Source organism: Apis cerana, linkage group LG11 (assembly GCF_029169275.1).
Source record: "Apis cerana isolate GH-2021 linkage group LG11, AcerK_1.0, whole genome shotgun sequence".
NCBI lineage: Eukaryota > Metazoa > Arthropoda > Insecta > Hymenoptera > Apidae > Apis > Apis cerana.
In genome coordinates this window covers 7,384,423-7,405,277 of record NC_083862.1, presented here as the reverse complement: position 1 = coordinate 7,405,277, position 20,855 = coordinate 7,384,423, and the positions used below count along the sequence as shown (strand labels likewise).

At 36.6% G+C, this 20,855-nt stretch overlaps 1 protein-coding gene across 8 annotated transcripts in view; it reads left to right on the top strand.

Moving 5' to 3' along the window:
- The window catches only part of LOC108000131 (zinc finger homeobox protein 4), a 420,790-nt gene that overhangs the window by 57,403 nt on the left and 342,532 nt on the right, over positions 1-20,855 (top strand). The window lies entirely within an intron of this gene.

Below are 20,855 nucleotides of genomic sequence, written 5' to 3'. Positions count from 1 at the left end.
ACTTTAATTTGCGTGGTATTAAACATTACGCTCATTACGATTGTTACTTTATGTTAAATAATTTTGCAAGATGAATTATTATTATTCGGTATATAGGCGTTTCGTCGTTTCACTTTATAAAAAAATGAAAATATAAATATGTTTTTTTTTTCTTCTTCACGTGGAATATTTATTTTCTAAAATTTTTGTGTATATCCTTGTAATAGACGTTGAAAATTGTTATCTCTTATTTCCTATATTTATTATTCGAAAGTAAAAGATTAATTCCAACTATTTTATTATATTTATTTTAGAAATAAAATATAGGCAATGCAATTTATTTTTCTACGCAGTTGAAAATATTCTTTTCGAAACTTTCACCCGTTACACCACTCTAACAATAATTAATATTCCTTAAAATCACGATATGTCAAATTTTATAAACATACCTATAAAAACGAGCTGCTCGAAAGGACAGAATTTTTCATCTCGCTTCTACTTCCATTTCTCGGAAAACAAAATCCCAATGCAATTTAAACGAACGATTTGAACAAAAAAAAAAAAAAAGAATCGCAAGAATGTATTCGCAAAAAAAGAAAAAAAAATGTCCAAGTCAGTGGCGAAGCTGTGCCCGACACCGAGAGAGAGCATCTGTCGAACGCGCGTGGCGAGGAAAAAATTCAACGCCACCAGTTCGAAGTTGTTCCCGGTTGGTCGGTGGCCGCGGTAAATTTCGAACTTGTTGGCAACAAGTGTTTCCCTCCATCGTTACACGATTGCACGGCTTAAGTTTCACTCGCGGACGTACCAAATTTCCGCAACACCTGTTGCGAAACATTTCGAATTTGCCAGCCAGCCCCAACTTTCCTCCCCTCTCCTCCTCCTCCTCTCTTTTGCAATGGTGGTTGCATCCTATTGGCGCGGCTCGGCTTAATTCCAGAGCCGATTATTATTATTATTACTATTATTATTATTATTCTTTTTTCCTCCTGGCCTGTGCGCGTCCTCTATTTTTAAATATTATTGCCATCTCTCTCTCTCTCTCTCTCTCTCCCCCCTGTCTTCTGCCCCGCATTGTTCACCGGTCATTTATTTTTTACCACCGTTAATCGCCGTTGTTCCCAAGCGACAAATCTCGACGCGGACCAAGACGAGTTTTTATTGAACGATATTTATGCACGCTATAAATTTTCGACTGCTGGCCGCCGCGACGTTTCCGCGCCGTGGACGAATGCGAGAGTCCCATTTTCCTCTCCCGGTTCAATACGTTCCGGTTTCGAAGGAAGGAGAACAATTTCGGGGCGAAACAAGTGAGTTCGCTTTTTTCGGCAGTGAGGGGATGAACGTTGGTAGGAATTAATCATCTTATGCTATCCTTCGGCTGGAACGCGAGAAACGAGTCGATTCTGATCGAAGAATTGTATTTCTGGATAAGTCTTGTAAAGATAAGTTCAACTCGGTATTGAGCTTTTGTAATGTTTTATGTAAAGTATTTTAATTTTCTCTATTAAAAAATTATTTGAACATGGTTTCTTTTTAACGTGTCCTTATGCTAATATTTTGACCTCGTAAATGGTTGACATTGTTACTTGTTATATCAAGTTATTAATATATATATATATTGATTATAATTAGAAGATTATATTATACAAATAGAATTGCGTTGATCGATTGAGAATGGTTTGAATTTAAAACTTTACATACATATTTTATGATTTTTCCCTGAAAAAGACAACTTCATGAATTTCTAAGCAGTCTCGAGTCACATAAACGTTAATAAATTTTCATTTTAATTATAAAGCTTAATTAAATTCTGAAAATTTAAACAGTCAATTAGAATAATATATTAATCGATAAACATTTCAATTCGAGGGTGGAAGTTTTTTTTTTCGAAAAGTATTCATATTTTTACACACCATCTTAATTATTTCCACTCCAATTTCTAAACGCGATCTCTTAATTTCCAACCGATATATCATGTCCTCGCGTTTCATCATCGCTTCGGTAACGCGCACGTCCTTCGAGCGCGGCAAATGACGCAGATCATGACTAACGAAGCGTCTTGTTCACGATATGCTGTAATCGTCTCCTCGTCAATTAACACCGTGCCGAACACGTAGCATTCATTACGCCACCTATAAATTATGCACGCGTATAAAAGAGTAGGAAACGCCGCGTTTGGCCTGTCATGTCTGTGACTAATTCTTTCTTTCGAATCCAAAACCGTGTCATCCTCCTCGCCCGGCCTCGCTCCATAATCCTTGCAAATCGCGCGAAAATTCCTATCCCTTCGATGATTCGAATAGCTTGAATTTTAACTTTTTAAATGAAAGTGTTAACAATAATACAGGTTTGGAAAAATTTTATTTTGAAATAATTTCGTTTAAACTGTTTTAATTGTCGCTGTTAACCGTTAAAAAATATGAAATTTCTTTAAACTTTCTTGTATTGCAGAAAAATAAACGATTCCTTACGATTTTAAATTTCGAGATAATCGCAGCAAGAGGATACACAGTGATCGCTTCACTTTTTTCCAAACGATATATTTTAATCGATAAAATTGTTCTCAAAGAATCTGAGAATCGTTTTCGAGAATTTAATAATTCTTGTAAAATAAAAATAAACTTTGAAGAGCGAAGTTTCGGAATTTACGCTTACATAACCTCTTTTCATCCTTAGATAAGATGCAGTACCAATCGACTATCTACTTCCGAAGTTATTCCTCCACCAACACTTGGAAAGAAACACGTACGATTGAAATTTGATAAAACGAAATTTCTTTGCATCCTCGATATTCTCTCTCTTCTCACTCTCCGTTTTAATATTTCGCCATAACGAAATATAATTTCGTAAAGAGCTTGAGGAAGAAACGATTGATTCGATGAAGTAATTCGCGCTTGGAAAAACCGCGATGGAATATTTAATTACCTCCGCGAGAGGCATACTGAATCGATAAAAGGTTTTAAATGACTGGTAAATGAATATTGGAAGAAATCGTTGGCTGACGAGACGCGGAAGGATCGAATGGGATTTAGTGGAATTTTAATACCTGTGTAATCGATAGTAGCTTGTTCGAAAAGGAGAGGAAAAAAAGAGAGAGAGAGAGAGGGAGAAAATAATTAATCACGGGAGGAAGAAAAAAAGGATAAAGTTATCAATGATGAGGAGAATCGAGTGGAAACATAGGAGGTTTCGATCGTGAGTGATTCATTGGCAAAAAATCTTTCGATCGTTAAGTACCACGCATACGAATGACCGATAAGAGTATTAATTAATTTCACACTACGGAGGAATACGAAATTATTCAGATAAATTGAGAGGTTTTCAAATTTTTTTGGAACCGATATTTTGGAAATGATTTTTTTTTTTTTTTCACTCAATCGGATATAAAAGCAGAAATGAAGTTTACAATAGGGAGTATAATAGCAAACGATTTTGACGAAATTTGCGATTGATATTAAATTGGAAGAATGGAATTTTGATAATATTATCAAAAATTTGTATTGTGTTTGTAAATTATTTTACGCAGATGTATATATATATATACGCGTTCATATATATAGAGAGAAGGTCTACCAGTTTTAATTAAAGTTTTATTTTTAATTAGAGAGTAAATGAACGGTCTGATAGGTGTAATGAATTTAATGGATCTTATATATTTTAGATAGCGTTAATGATATAAGAAAAATTCATGTAACGTTGAAAATTAATTAACGTCATTATGTTATAAATGGCAAAGGCCAATTAAACTTTAATTGCAATACGTTAAACCAGCGAGGAATAAAGTTATTATTCAAAAATAATGAAATTTGAAACATTTATGTCTTCTTGCGATTCTTTTTTTTTTCTTTCTTTCTTTTTTTGTAGAGAATAACAAAAAGGAAATACTAGACGAATCATACAAATGCTGTTCAAAATAGAATTAGAATTATACTATATATACGACGTATAAATATATTCCAAAGATTAGTATTACAAAATTTTGTTTGGTTTAAATATATAACGGTGAAAATAAATAAATTATTGTGTAATGAGAAACGTCTGATGACAAGTGAATAAAACTAGTGACAACGAGAATGTACGATACATCTTTTACAAAATATAGGGAACAACGAAAATGGGATCACCTAAATATATTTCTTATCTATTAATACATGAAAGATTAAGTTTTTTTCTAGAATAACAAACAAATTCGAAGATTTTTCTTCAACGAATACAAAATCTTCTTTCGCATAATATCAGTTGCACAATTTCTGTAAACTTTTATTATTTCACAATATAACAATCTACAAATCTTCGATATCTCTACACATATTGTAAGAAAGAAAGAAGGGGAAAAAAAAACAAGGAATATAAAAATATAAATTTCTACTCGCCGTACAATTAGAAGAAAAATGCCATCGACCGTGCTTCAAGCAGGGGCACGCGGGATAAAACCGCGTGCTCGAAATAGTTGCGCGACAACCGAGCAACGTTGTTCGTCGCCGATATTCAAGTGATAAAGGTGGTGCGTGGCCTGCCACGAAGCGGCCCGTGTATTTCTCGTTCCTTCCTTTCACAATAATTGGCTCGTAGCGGCGCTTTCGTACGGTAATTATCGCGCCACTGGGGCCCGCGACACGCAATTTTAATTCGCGGTGTCGGTGAACGGATCGATCGGTCTGGAATCGTGGGCGAAGATTTCGTCATTTCCAATAATGCACAACCGTCGATATTTTTAATTCATCGTACAACTGGCGTCGCCCATCGTGGAAACATATTTCTGACTGAATAAGGCCGATTGTGACTCGTTTAACGTCGTTTGGAAATAAATAAACACAGTTTTGGTTTCTTGGCTGATGTTGAGAATGAAAGTTATCGTAATTCTCTGATTATAAGATCGATTGTTCAACTTTGATTTCCAGTTGCTTAATTAATTATTATTTGACATAAAATGAATCTTCCGTTGCATCAAAGTTTTTTTATGCTATAAAGAATAGAAGATAATTCGACTCGATGGAAAAAAAAGAGAGGCAATATTATACTTCGTTCCACTGAATCATCGAACGCAGATTTTAAAGCGAATCGATAGATTAAACAAAACGAAGCCAAGTCTACACTCGGCCAATTTATTTGCGTTACAACCGTATCGCTTGTTCCTCCGGCGAACGGTTTGAAGTCTTCTCTGGGAAATTTTCGTTCTAACGCAATTTAATCGAATCGTTACGATTAAAAGAGCGTTGCTGCGCTCCTCCACGCGGCTTCCGTGATTAATACTTATCTTTTTCTCTTCTCCTCACTTTTTCGATTTTCATTTTCTTTGTTTTCTTTGGTCTCTCTTTGCCTCGATCATTTAAATGGGTTTATGATGAACTAAAATTGCAAAGGTGGTAATCAACAAGTATACAAAGAAGCAAATATCGAGAATGTGTAATGGATTTTGTTGAAAAGGTGTGAATATCACTACGATTCAAATTTTGCGTAAATGTACAAATATCCGACACACGCAAAATTTCTTCGAGGCGAAAAACACGAAAATAAAGGTGAGAAAGGGAAGAATTTACGAGCTAATCGTAACTTTTCTATTGCATTTGATTATCCAATGAAGTAGCCAAGGGATAATTTCGAGGTTGACGCCTTCTTTCGAACCGACTCGGTTTTATCCGCCGATATTATCGAAGTTGTGCGTTCGCGAAACATTGTAATTCCATGGGCCATGTTATTATTGTGCGCTACTATTCTAAGATCGCACGTACGCTCTTAGAAGGCGAATCTATGTCGGAATGAAGCGTTAAGAAAGGGAGAAGCGTGCTGCTGCACTTTTTATGGGTGAAATTTATCGTTTCGCTCAAAATGTTGGCGTTGAATTTGAATTTTTATTTTTTTACGTAATTTAATAATAATGTTTGCTTATTTTTTTTCATTTGTATGTAATTACGTTGTTTTCTTCCATTTTGAGAGATTAATAAAATATGTATTATTTTATATATCAAACTTCTTTCCAAATCTTTTTCATTTTACCAATGAATTTACTAAAGATACTAATTAATCAATAAGTGAATGCTATAAAACTTTACAAGTGAAGTAAAATAAAATTTTGATTGAAAATATTAAAGTGTCACGTGCTTGCTAGTTAAATAAATCGTAAAAGATGATCTCGTTCCTTTTTAAAATGCATTAAATATCTTATCATGTAGAATATTTAATATATTCTACTAAATTTAAGCGTACAACTCTATATAAAAATTTATTTGATTTAATCGAGCATTATACTTTTTAATATAATTTTGGAATGTAAAAAAAAGATTCGATGAGGTATTAAATGAATTTTACAACGCATTTCCTTCGTTATTAAAAAATTGGAATCAAGTATTCATTGGTGTATATGTAAAAATTTATTTCTTTTTAGAGATAAGTTTCTTATTAATAATCGTACATATATATAAACCAATAGTTAATTAAAATAATTGCCGTGATTTTCTAATCACGAAATAATGTAGAATTATCCAAGAATTTTTCGATATCAAGTCCTACGCTCTGAATCTTTCGCAGCATAACTTCACACATGTACGTGTAATACACAGGGTGTCTCAGAATAATTGGTGCAAGCGAAAAGAAGATGATCGTACGTGAAAAATGAATCGAAGAAAAAATATTTATCGATATTTAATATAACATAACTTTTTAAATATATTTATTCATTTAACATTTTAGAGTAATATTATAAAATAAAAACTTTTTTTTAATATTGAAAATAATTTTCTATCGAGATACAGTAACATTTGTATTCAAAATTAAAATTAGCGAAATTTATTTACATTTGAAACTTTTTCAAATTTGATTTATTCGGAAGTTTCTTTTTTTTCTTTTCGATATCTTTTTGTATTTAATACGTCGATTCGTGTTGAGACATCTTGTATATATATATATATATTATCGAGTCTACTTTTCTCTTTACAAAATTCTATATTAAATTTCCTGAAAACCTGTTTCAATCAACACTCGAGCTGCAACCTGTTATTAGTCACAAAATATTATTTCTAGTAGACGTTTACAACACCTATTTCATTGATATCCATTTCTGTGATGAAGTGATCCGTGATAAATCTGCTGGCATAATTTAAATACCTTCTTAGGTATCTTCTCGTGTTATCTTGTATCTTTAACACGTTTATTTAGCATATTAACGGTACGCCAAATTTATCTTTAACACAAAATCTCTGTTGTAGCGGTGCATTATCTTTCTTGTATATCTGATTCTCTTTTCTTTTTTTTTATATTAACTATTGGATTAAAAAATTAATATCTTTATTTGAAATATATCAAATGAAAATTATTCAAAACTTTATATACATGTCTAAATAAATAAGAAGAAACAGTATTATTAATTTTTAATTAGAAAATTCTTCTTTTCTTGAAATTAAACAAAAAAAAATTAAAGACTTAAAAAAGAAACAATTACTCGCGAAAGAAATATTTACATAAACATCATTTTTCCATTCCCCTGTATACAGACAACCACTTTTAAATTTCCTTTCCCTTCGATCGACGAAAAAGAAAAATTAATATACTCTCATTCATCTTTCGAAAATTATTCGTTAACAACAAATAAACAACGTAACAAAGATCGAAGTATCAAAGATCATCGGCACCGCAATGCTTCCTCTCTTCCCACGATCCTCTTCCTCCACGAATCTCACCGAATCCCGTTGGAAAAAACCGCAGAGACAGAAGGAAGCGGTGCAACGCCGCCCGTCATCGACCGGATGAATCCTCTCCTCTCATCCGTTCGTACGGTGGTCACGAGCTGTCACGTGCGTACGCAACGCTCTCGCGTCCTTCGCTCTCTGAGCGAGAAAGAGAGAGACAGAGAGAGAGAGAGAGAGGCGGCTAATTACTGGGCCGCGCATAATTGCCACAAATTAAGGAATTTAGAGCCGGGGAACGGTTCGAGGCGAAGCGACGGGGCCCGCTCATTAATTGGCCCGCTTGATTGCCACTTGCTTGCGTCGCTAAGCGCTAGATTGCAAACACTCGGCCAGTTAATTGTCGCGCGAGTTGTCGAGTAGTCGCGGGATACGGTGGAAATATTGTATTGGAAATTATATACGAACTTGTTGCAAATTTAAGGTTAATTTGTTATATGGTTGTTCGAGGACGAGTTTCGTTGGGAGGGGGAATTTATAATTTTAAGATTTTCGACGCTGTTAGAGAAATTTTGCAAAAATTGGACAGGATTGTTGATAATCTTCGGCCGAAAGTGAATAGATTTTTCAAAGATTACATTGAATTAATCAGCGATGTAGAGAAATACGTGAAACTTTGGTATTTCTATAACATTTTTCTAAAAATAATAATTTTTACAACGGCTGAAAGAGAATATTAAAAGAAGAGAGAGAATACATATTCTTAAAAATTTGAACATTTGGCGTAGGCATATATAAAATTTTACAAAAATAAAAAAAAAATAAAAAAGAAAAAGAAAAACTTTAAAAATCCATTTCGTACTCACAGACTAATAAAATAATAATAATAATAATAATAAAAATAAAAATAAAACAAAACACATTTTACGTATAATCTCGAAACCCGTGTCTCGTAGCAATAACTACACTATTTTTTTTAAAGCTTTAGAACTTGATATGCGTATTTTTATCGTCATTCGCAACGAGCGTTCGAGTACTTTTCTGAGTCACTGTGTATAACGATACGCCGCGAGCGGATCGTGATCCCTCGGACACGGAGAGTGGAACCTGAACTTCGCTCTCTCGAAGCCAAACGTTGCTCCGTGACGGAGGTAATGGAGGGTAATGAGCAAGAGTTTGAGATTTATAGAGCTTTCGAGTAGTGTAGGAGACTTTGCTAGGTTACAGATGCCAGATAGAGATGTTAGATACAAGTCGTCCAGAGATATAGCTAGGTATCGATAAATGTATATACCAGATGCTGAAAGGAATAAAGAGTAAAGAAAGAATCTCTGATATTGACGATCGAAATATTTTTATTAAGGATTAATTTGGGCAGTAATTATATCTCTGAACGGGTCGTGTCCAGTTTTCTCTTCGTTGAGTAAGTGAGAATGATATTTGGACAATTATGATTCGATCAACGTTTAATTAATTCTTATTACATTTTCGATGTACGTCTAATTTTGCATGAACTTATCGAGCAGATTCAAGCAAATTGCTATGTAAGAATCATGACTATTGTGTCGTTTACACTGTAACTGTAGTTGAACGATAGATTGAAAAGTTGTCAACGTAATTTGTCCTATTTGCTACTCTTTGGTAGTTATATAGAGTGACTTTTCTGATTCATTGATCTTCTGAGGAAACAGACAATGGATAACTAATTACTTGTTCGTTTTGAAACGTTCTGAAAATGATTCATTGAATGGATTCGATCCTTCTGATTGTAAGTAAAAGATACATAAAAGATATTTAGCCAAGATATTTTGCAATTTCAATAATGTTCGAATCAACAACGCACGCTTAATAAATAAAAATCTTGATGTGGTGATTTATTATTTAAAAAGAAAAAGCGTGGAAATATTTATGGGTTTGAGAAGATTGACGTATACGAGGATGCGTAATGTATCAAAATTATCTGTTCACAGGGTTATTATTATTAAAAATTTTGTATTCTTTACTCGTGTAATGATGTATTTTCCACGGGTATTAACAATATCTCCGAATATGACAATTGATTTTATCTCGCGATTGACAAGTTTTGCCTGTGATTTGTCAATCGTAAAATAACCGCGGGAAAGCTTATCGATCGAGTAAAAATTATAGCTTTCGTGTGCAGCAGTTTATTACCCGGTTCAATCAATCATTTAAATCCTTGTCAATATCTTGGGAATAATGTTTGTTCAATCTGGAAAGAAAAAAAATGTCTTTTCGACGAATTCTCATTAAGTTGCCTCGCGTTTATAAACGATTTGTCATCATCGATTATACTATTTATTATATATTAGAAAATAAAAAGTCGGATATAATTTTTCTTATTTCTCGAAAAAGCACTTTATCCATTTTATCCCTTCCTATCTTTCAAGTAAAACAAATATATATATATCTAAAAAAAATATTCTTGCACGGTCTAAATAATTTCAATCTTACCTTTACTTATCCTCAACTCGTATTCCTTATATATATACACACGTGTGCGTGTCCCCTCTGTCCGCATTAACGACGAAACGTTGATTGAATTTGCACTAGGTAAACCTAGTGGTGATTATGAATTTCAAACGGACGATTGTCAACCAGTCACCAATATATTTAGACTAATATTCGGGGAATCCTCCCGTGCGAGGAGACGCGCGTGAACAATGTGTGAGAAAGTTCGTCGAATGCGCGGCAAAATCGGCCGAAGGCGTGTCTGCGATTCATTCCTCGTTGAATGCGTCTCGTGCTGCACGTAGAGCATAGTACGGTATACCAGACACGAGGGACGATAACTGGCCGTGCGATTTTAAAGTATTATTGGATTGTGATGTAACGAACTATGCATGCCATTCCTTTTTTTTTTTTTTTTAATTGTTAGATTCGAATCAGAGGCAAGGAAGGAAAAGAAAAATACAACGTGGATATTTTACGTGTTTGTAAGGAATTATTTATTCTCTTGTGGGAAATTGTATTTGTTATATTTATCGAGGAAAGTGATAATTATTTATTCGTTTTCTTTTATAAGAAATTATTATTATTATTATTATTAAACTTATTTCTTTTGAATTCTTCGTGCTTTGGAACGTTGACGAAGGATTGACAAGTTTTTATTAATAATAAGCTTACGGAGATAAAAATATATATATTCCATTTATAACAAATGAAAAATAATCTCATGAATTTTAAAACGTTGTTTTCTATATCTTGCTCTGCCAATCGGAAAGTACAAGCTCTTTTTCAGAAAACTGTTTAAATGGCGAAACAGAAAAAAAAGAAAAAGAAAAAAACATGGTAATGACTGGGAGATCAATCTGGGGAGCATGATAAACGGGTTGGAATTTGCACAATGTCAAATCTTGAAATATGAAGTGGAGCAGTATGACGAAGAGGAATGTTCTATTAACCAACATTGTGTCAACAAAGAGACACACAGTTTGATAGTTAACCCGATGTAGAATGAAATTCTTTATTGCTCTCCTCGTAAACATCACGAACCTACTTGGAACAAGTGACTTTGCGTTTCATTCTTTATGAACGAAACATTAAAATGAAGGATATCTGATATTTTTAAACGTTTGTTATGCATAAAATAATCAATCTTATTATCTCGTGGTAAAAAGTCTTTTCTTTGAAATTATTGCAAAAATATAAAAGAATCTTTTCTTAATGATTAAATTAAATGATTGATAAATATGTTAATAATATATATATGATATATTCTTCGAAGGTAAACTTGTTTGAATGAAAAACGAGAAAAAATTTTACCGTTAGATTTTCAAACGAGTTTTTATTTTTGTATTGAAAAAAGTTTCGAAGTCATTTCATTCGATGAAAATTTTCACATCTTTCCTGAAAAAAAAATGCTTGGAAATAAATTAGTTAAACGTGAGAAATGGAATAAGAATATTTGAGCTATATCCATTTCATAACAAGAAATTAATATTCCAATTTACACATTAATTGACTCTAAATTATCTCATATCTCAAGAATTTACTTGCCTGTAAAATTAAAATTTGCTCGAAATAATTTATTATAATTGAAAAAAAAAGAAAAAAGAAAAGCGTATCGACATTCATACAACACTTTATGCAATCGTTAAATTCACTTTTAAATAGGCAGCTAAATCTAAATTACACAATTTATTCGAGTATGCTTTAAGAAATTATAATTACAACGAAACTAATTAACCGCATAATGTCACGTTTCAATCTCAATAAAAATCACTATCAATCCCACCAAACGGGCGATACGCCCCGTTCAATAATCTAAAAAAAAAAAAAAAATAAAAAATCTAAAAACCAGTTACTTTACCTATTTCACAACTTTGCTTTTAATTACACGCGGGGATTGCATCACACAGCGTATTCCCCTTAACGGAAAAAGGAGAAAAAAGAAAGAAAAAAGATAGAAATCGATGAGATAAATCATTCTCGACAAACTCTCGATAGAGCCGCGAAATAATATATATAAAAAAGTAAGAGCGAGAGGGAAGGGACGGAGGGTAAAAACGAGAAACGCTTTTACCACGAGAGGAGAATGGAGGAGGGGGAACGGATCGAGGGAACGAAGTGTCGCGGCCTAACAGCCAGGAAGGATGCCTCCTCGCTTCTGGTTCCGCCAATTAATAATTAAGAGCCCGAGCGAGGGGCGGAAGGGGGACGAACCGTTAATTAATCGAAGCCGCGCGAGCGCTAATTACAATTTATAATTAAGCAGCTTAAGCTTAAGCTGCCCGCGATGCCTCTCGAGAGCCCGGCTGGCCACGTGCAATTAATATGATTAATCGTTCCGCGAATTGTCGGCCCGGGGTGAGTAACGGCCCGAGGTTCGAATTTCAAATCGGCCTTCTTGATCTTCCGACCGAGTCGAGATTGGTCGGATATACGCGGCAGAATGCGAAAACGTTTTGTCGGAACGTTTTGGGGGGAGGAAGTATCGTATAATTGCGAATTAAAAATCATGCGCGCAGAAAAATTGTTATTAATTTTGATAAAAGGAGATGCTTGTTCCTGGAATTGTTTTTTTGGAAATTGTAATCTTAATCTTGGAAGAATCGAGAGTGTCGAAATTATTGATTTTTCGATCTTTTTTATATTTCTTGTATTTCTGATGTATTTCGAATAGATTGTTATTAATTTAATTTTAATAAAAAGAGATTCTTGTTCCAGAAATTGTTTTTTTGGAAATTATCATCTTAATCTTGGAAGAATTAATGTCGAAATCGAACATTTTTTATTTCTGATGTTTCCAATAGATTGTTATTAATTTAATTTTAATAAAAGGAGATGCTTGTTCCTGGAATTGTTTTTTTGGAAATTATCATCTTAATCTTGGAAGAATTAAGAATGTCGAAATCGAAGATTTTTTCGATCTTTTTATTTTTCTAGATTTCGAATAGATTGTTATTGATTTAATTTTAATAAAAGGAGATGCTTGTTCCTGGAATTATTTTTTTTTATTAAATTATAATCTTAATTTTAGAAGAATTAAGAGTATCGAAATCAAAGATCTTTTCGATCTTCTTTATATTTCTTGTATTTGTATTTCTGAGGTTTTGAATAGATTTAAGATTATAGAAATCCAATGGAAATCTATTTTACGTTTGATCTCTTTTCAAACTTGATTCAAACCTATTCTAAATTTAATTCAAACATATACAGTTGACCAATATTTTTCAATTTTTCTGAAGAAGAGATAGAAATTATTGGAAAATATTATTGGAAATCTCGATCAAAGTTTATATTATTAAAACTTATTAAAACTTTCAAAACTTGTTAAAATTCTCATCGCGAATATTCATTATCTGCTACACTAAATAATAAATGTTAATGTACACGTACTTCTACAAAGGGAAATTTTATAATCCAAGCAAAAGTTTCGAATGCCTCTTATTAAAAAGAAGACGAACAGACGTTTCTCGAAGAGAAAATGGCTATGATCATTAGAAGAAAGGTTAATTACGGTATCCAAGTTATAAAATACCACGTCATCTAACATCCTGTGCAACATTCATTGGCACTAATCAGACTTATACAGCTCGTGCGGACAATACATCCCGTATCGATAAATATTGCATTTATCTTTCTTGCCGCTATTTAAACGTTGCATCTCGCGCAATTTCATCTATCAAAGAATTTTTACAATCGTTATTACTATATTTAATTATTATATTCATCCGTGAAAGTGCACTATGTCAATGAAATTCAAAAATTTCAAGTGCGAAAATTCTTATTAATTAAGTGGAATATTAAAAAATAAAAATAATTATAAAAATATTACATAACTTCGATTAATCTGTAAATTCATCGTTAAAATGAAGCGCGAAGTTTAATTCGATTTTTATAAATTTAATATTATGGTATATTTAAAATTAGTGAGTTAAATTTTAATACAATTTAATAAAATAATTATTATGCGTTATTTTGAACGCATTAACGTAAAATTTAATCAATTAAATTTCTCCAAAGTGGAAAGGAAAAGCTCTAATCCTCTAAGTATCCAGTATCTTCTTTAATCATCGTGCAATTTTTAACAATTCAAAAGAAATCGAACCAATAAATTAGCAAAGCATTTTTTATTATATTCTTCTACCCATCAGATACTTCATAATTCGATACGGCTGATAAGAAAATCCTAATGTATTCGCAACACCTTGGTCTTGGAAGAAACATTAATTACGACGACTTGATGCATGGAAACGGTACGATTCCGTAATTAATCGCTGCAGGTGGAAGATGATATCGATATGTTTCGAGTCGTTCAGCCCGGCGATTCGTCGGATTCGCGAGATATCTCGAGGAAAGTTTTTAAAAGGAAGGGAAGGGAAAAGTATCGCTGCGACCGATCGTCCGTTGCGCTAATTAACGACGTGGTGGATCGTGGTGGAGAAATATCATACGTCTGAGAACTGCTGCTTGTAATTTTTTTTAATTTATTTATTATTAAATTTAATAAGAGAACTCGAAGAGGCGAGGGATCGTTATATACCCTGGATGGAAAATATGTGTGTAAATTTCATTCATTCGATGAAAAGCGCAGATGTAAGGATTTGAAGTTTATTATAAAATTATGAGAGGAAAGTTAAAGATTAACATTTTCACGTGTCAATTAAATCAATATACCAATATTTATAAATCTAGCTTTCTTGAGAAAATAGAATACATAAACGTTTTAATTTGAGATTCGAAGATGGATATCGATTGACAAAGGATAATATAGTTTATTGACCATTTTTAAAATATCAAACGTAAAGATTTCTAGGTTGCTAAAGTACTCTTTAATAAGAAAGAATGTTAATTCTCAATACGAAGTGAATGAAATAGAGGAAGGGAATAAGAAACGAGATATTAATAAGACAATCTGTTTTCTTCGTGCTTAAACGAGCTTTTGCGTGAGTTTGTTGGTTAAACACTCGATGATAAATACCATAAGATACGTGTATACGTGAGCGTAGGATAACACACACACAGGAATAGGTGAGTTTGAGTAAAGACGAGGGATGAGGAAGATATTTTTCGAAATCAATATCATTAATGTGATACAGCAGAGAGTGCTTGATAAAGCCGAGACTGGAGTGGGAGCCTTCTAGCCACTTCTTTAATCGGTGATTCTACGGGGGTTGAAACAAATCTGATCTGCTTTTCTCTCAAACTATCTCGTGGATGCTATATCGAAGGATTTACGTGTTTACTATTCTTAATGAATTCGTGAAAATTAATTAATAAAGTACACGCATAAAAGATGTTTTATCGTCTAATCCCAAATTAATCCTAATATCATTACTTCAATTAAAGAATAGTCAAAATTATGTGCAACAAGTTGTTAACGAAACGATATATTTTTCGATTATTGTTCATCCCCACTCGTGATTAGAGTTGGAGATCAACACACGATTGTACATATCTCGAGTTCTCGTCACGCTTTGTCGTGGCGGACGTTTTCTTAGGTATGTAATTCATGAAAAGAATATTCAATGGAAATGGCCGGCCATTGGCAATGGATATGCTCGACGTGCACCACATTGCAATTTACGACGATCTAATCGCGGCTAAAGTTCAGGGATGTACACACGTGTCCGATGCACCCTCAGGCGACCACCCTCGAATCATGAAAAATATAGCAACCAGAGTGCGAGTTGTGGTGGATCTCTGGTACGTATAACACACGATTCATTCTTTTATAATGATGAGAATGATGAGATATTATTCAATTGTTCAGCCAATTTCAACTTTTAAATCAGAACGCTAGACAAATTAAGAAAATCGTACAATCACGTACATACAAACAGAGATAATTAAATCTAAATAAAATGATATCACTGTTCAAAAGAGATTAAAAAAGAAAAACAGGAATCGCGAGTGTTCGACCAAAATCTAAAACTCTTAATCAATAAATATCATTTATAAACGATATACACCCACAAAATTCAAAAAGATAATCGAAGCAGGGAAAACTGAAGCATAACCACCCAACTCTTATAACTCTTTCTCTAACGTTATAAACTCGCCCGTTGAATTATTAGCCCCGGTATAATGAAATTTCTCCCTCCCTCCGGATTATTACCCGGTGCATCGACCACGGCGACCCAGCCACCACCTCCGCCGAGAAGAAGGTCGCCCTTGCGCTCGAGGTGAGCCTCGTCCACTTTTCGACGGAGGAAGGAAGGGACCTCACCTTGGCCAGGTGGGTGTGAGTTAATTAGAGACCATACTGTACGCCCCCTCCCTTCCTCACGACGGCGGAGGACCAGCCCTGAAACGGGGGTGCGGGGCGCGACACGCCTGTCGTGTGGCAATATCTAGTACGTGCTATACGTGTCGACCGCTTATTAAAAACATCGGGCCACGAGCGATCCCTTCCCCCTCCAACCGAGAGAAACAACCGTATACGTAACCACGCGTGTATGTGTGTGTAACACGCGTGTATCGAGGGTTAAACTCGCGGCTTATTACGTCCCCGGAATTATTAACTTTTTCGCTACTTTACGCTCGCCACAGTGGATATTGGACGAGATCCCGCGTATTTAAATCCGACTCGAATCGGTGAATGTCTTTTTTTTTTTTTTTTTTGAGGGGGAAATGAAAAATGGAGAATGTGTTATTATTGGAAATTATTGGATGGATTGGAATAAAATTTTTATGAATCAAAATATCTGTGAGAATTAATTTTGATTAAATAACGATCAATATTTTTAGGAAGTACGTTTTATAGACTTGACGAAACCCCAGTTTCGGTTCAAATTACCTGACAAGATTGTTTATGGTAAATTCGTACGATTGCATAGGTAAAAAGGGAAGGCCGTAATCAACGAAATGGACGTAACGCGAGGGATGTAATCAGTCGTGGCCCTTTCGTCCAACAAATTGATCTTGCGCCTGCGAAGGCGCAAATTTGCGGCAAAGCGCGTGATAAACAAGCCCTCGTGTCGTTTCTATCGTTCTGTGAAAAGCTCGTCAAACTAGTCGATTCGCGATTAAATATCGACGGATTAAGAATTCACACGATCCAAATTTTTCCATTTCCATTCGCGTTTGCACGCGAGTGCGTTGAAACAAAGCTCGAAAACGCCGTTACACGGATCTTGGGTCAGCCAAGAGTTCCTCTCCGTATCGATATTCACCATTAATCAACCGAGATAAATATCTCTCTGCGCCCTGAAACTCCCCTCGTGGTTTCGTCTCGTTTCGTCTCGTCCCATCGCAACAGTCGATGGTCGAGCTACCTCTCCATTTCCGCCAAGGAAAAAGTTATATAAATAATATATTTCTCGATTTCGAAGTCGGTCGCCTCCACTGTGACGGCGCGCAGTGGTAATGCAGCGTCCCTCCAGGGGGTTGGCAGAGTTAACGAGACGTCATAAGGGCCGAAGTATAATTGCGTCAAACGCGTATAACGGGAGTAATCGTACAGCAACGTGGAAAGTGAAGGAACGAAGGAGAGGGAGAAAGAAGGAGAGAAAGAAAGAGAGAGAGATTCGCAGCGTAGGGGAATGAAACGAAATTAAGGAAAGAAATAATGCGATAGGAGAAAGTAGTGGCGAGCAGAGGAAGAGGGAGGGGAGGGTTGCTCATCGTGACGCGCTCTCATCGGGAAAGAAAGCTTGGTACACGTGTTGATGACCGAGACTCATCCCTAATTGCGCCTGATGACACCGTGTCCTCGGGGGTGAAACCGCAGAGCGGTTTCTTCCCCTAGTTCCACCCCCTCGGACGAGGGAGCGTGGCTCCTCGAAAAGGGAAAAGCGTCGGACATGTGTCGTGCTCAAGCATCCGGAAAAGCACACTGGGTTATCTAGGATCCGGACCAAAATACACGGCCCACGTTCGAGGGTCGTTTCTTCGACGACGATTCTGTCACCTGGATAAGGGCCAACTTTATTGGCCCTCTGTCTCCTGTTAACCGCTTTGCATTGCAAGGGGAAGCGCATTCGGAGAACAGTTCGAGGATCAATGTTCGATCGATATTACATTGCATAATCGTGATGTATTATGTGGAAGAATATAATCGCGATTATAAAAATCGAAGGAAAAGAATCGCTTATTGAACAGGCTCGATGGTGTCGAATGATATTACGACTCGTTCCTTCGAAGCAAGACTCCCTCCCTCCAAGGATTTATCCAAACAAACGAATTGGCCAAGTTATCCCCGGCATCCGGGCCGTTTTTTAACAGGTACGCGGCAATCAACGTTCCAGCCTCTCCTATTCAATTACTCCGGAATTTCCTGGAAATCGAGTATCGCATCGTGGGGCGCATTTCCAGCGCGACGCGTTCTCAGAATCCGCCAATTAATCGACCGTCAGCCAGGAACGGGACAAAGAGGGATGAAGCCGGCCGGCCGAGTGGAGAGAGGAAGGGGGATGGCGGAGGGTGGTGGCGTGGCGAGCAGAGCTACGTTATGAATACATTATATCTCCGGTTCCAAGGGATGCTGGCACATGCGCCGATGGGGTGGCTCCACCCTGTCCTCCACCGGGACCCGCCGTGCCTCTCTCTCTCTTTCTCTCCTCCACCTCTCCTCCACCCCTCGTAGCTCGTAGCTCTAGCGGTCACAGAACCCTCCTGTCTGTGCCCGCGCTAATTATACATGCGCTAACCAACCCGCCTCCAACGAGGCAGGGCTCGACTCGCAGAGAGGGTTCAACCACTCTTGTTCTCACTCGTCGGAGCCTGGGTGGAGCGTGGACCATTCCCCAAAGCTCTTGCTTTGCTTAATTACGCGGAGGCGTTAACTAGCACTCGGCCAACCCTTGGACACCACGCTAACCCTTTTGCCATCCTCGTTGATTGGCTCTCCTCCCGTTTACCTTCGTTCTCGTTCGAGCAGATGTCAAAGTGAACGACGAATTTAGGGATTTTATAAGGTGGTGGTTGAGTAATGAGAGAGAGAGAAAGGGGGAGGGAGTTGTATATGGAGTTTTGGATTATTTTGGATAAATAAGATGAACGAAGAAGGTGAAATTGTGAAATATTCTTAAATGATCGTCGTTGTGTGATTGTTTGGCTCGTGAAGGATCGAATAATGATTTGGAATGTTTATGTAGAGAGGATTATAGAAAAAGAATAGACTCGAAAGAATTTAGATTTATTTTGTTAATTTTACTCTTATCGGTATATTCGCGAAGAAACAACATGCAGAATAAATCGATAAACCCTCGATCGAGACTCCACCTATTCAATTACAATTAACCCCTTGACCTTAAACGACGAGTCTCAATCTCCTTGTCAACGTCAATGTTGAAATATATAACGATAGATTATATTCGTCGTAGACAGAAATAGTAGAAATTCGACTATTTTCAGTATAAAAAATATTATTCATTAAAATATCCTTACAATCGACATCCAAAATTTCACCATCTTCTTTAATGTTTGAAACCATTTAAAATCGCTCGAAGATCTAATTTTATTCGGCATTATAAATTTGACGCACGAAAAGAATTGGAAATCGCAGCACGCTGAATTAGGCGAGCATGCTAGACATACGACTTTAATTTCTTTGAGTTCGAGGCATCCAGAATTTCGTGCGCATTCATTAAACGACATTGAAATAAACAAAACGATGTTTCACGCACTTGCGTCCACATTCCGCGATGACGTTTCTCAATCGATACCAATCAATACTATCAATTCAACGCTGCTAAATCCTCGTCCAGCAAAATCGATTCCCACAAACGCGCGGCCAATATCAATCCGTTTCCTCGATCGCACTTGCGCCCATCACCGCGCATCATCAGATATTGGATAATTAACCAATAGCCGCGACACACAAAGAGCCCTTCCCCTCCTATTTTATATTCATTGGTTTCAATCCCATTAGAAGCTATCACCGATTCAATATTCCTCGACCGCGAGCCCTCCCCTCCCTATTCATATTCGCAAGACAAACACTCACCCTCCGGCGATCTCGAACAGGCCGCTCCGCGGGAAGTAACGACCTCGCAATCTCCAATTTACGAGCGTGCAGCGAGGAGACGATCCTTGGAGGTCAAAGATTTCCTCGGCTCGATCTTCGTTTCCATGGTGGAAATGACCGAGACGAGGTTGTGCCGGCGCAACGAGGACAAATAAGAAGAAGAAGTAGCTCGAGAAAACGAAAGGGAGGAAGAGAGAGACGCGCGAGGAAGAAGTGGATGGAGAGGAGAGTCAGAGAGGGGGGTGGAAGATTGGGCGAGGAGGAGAGTGGAAGGGTGGTGTTATTTGGATGGAGGGCGAGGGAGAGAGGAGCTGTTTCTCTCTTTCCGCGTGAGAGGAGGAGGAGGAGGGCCGCGGATTCGACAAATCGAAGTGTACCCCCTCGAGCAGCGGGAGCAGGGGTCGAGGGGGAGGGGTGGAGGGGCGCTCCTCGAGGAGATGGAGCGTCGCTGCAGGTCGGAATAAGAGGGTGGTGTGTGCCGCCTTCGACGCGCAGGCCCTATGCAAAATAGGAAGGGTGGTGGGGTGGAGGAGACGTTCCAGACCCCCCAACGGGGCAAACAACCCCTTAGTTCTGCCGTAGCGGCCGCAGACGCCCCCACCACGTGTGTGTGTCGCGCGAGGAAGACGCCTCTCGTCGTCGTCGTCGTCGTCGTGGCCGTTGCCGTCGTCGTGGTACGTCGTCGTCGTCGACGGCAGCGCCACCACGCTCGTTCCATAATCGTACGATTATTGTTTTTTTTTCTTCCCTTTTTTCTTTTTTTTTCTTTTTTTTTTTCCTCCTCCATTCTCGACCCATCCGGATGTCCGGTGAAAAGG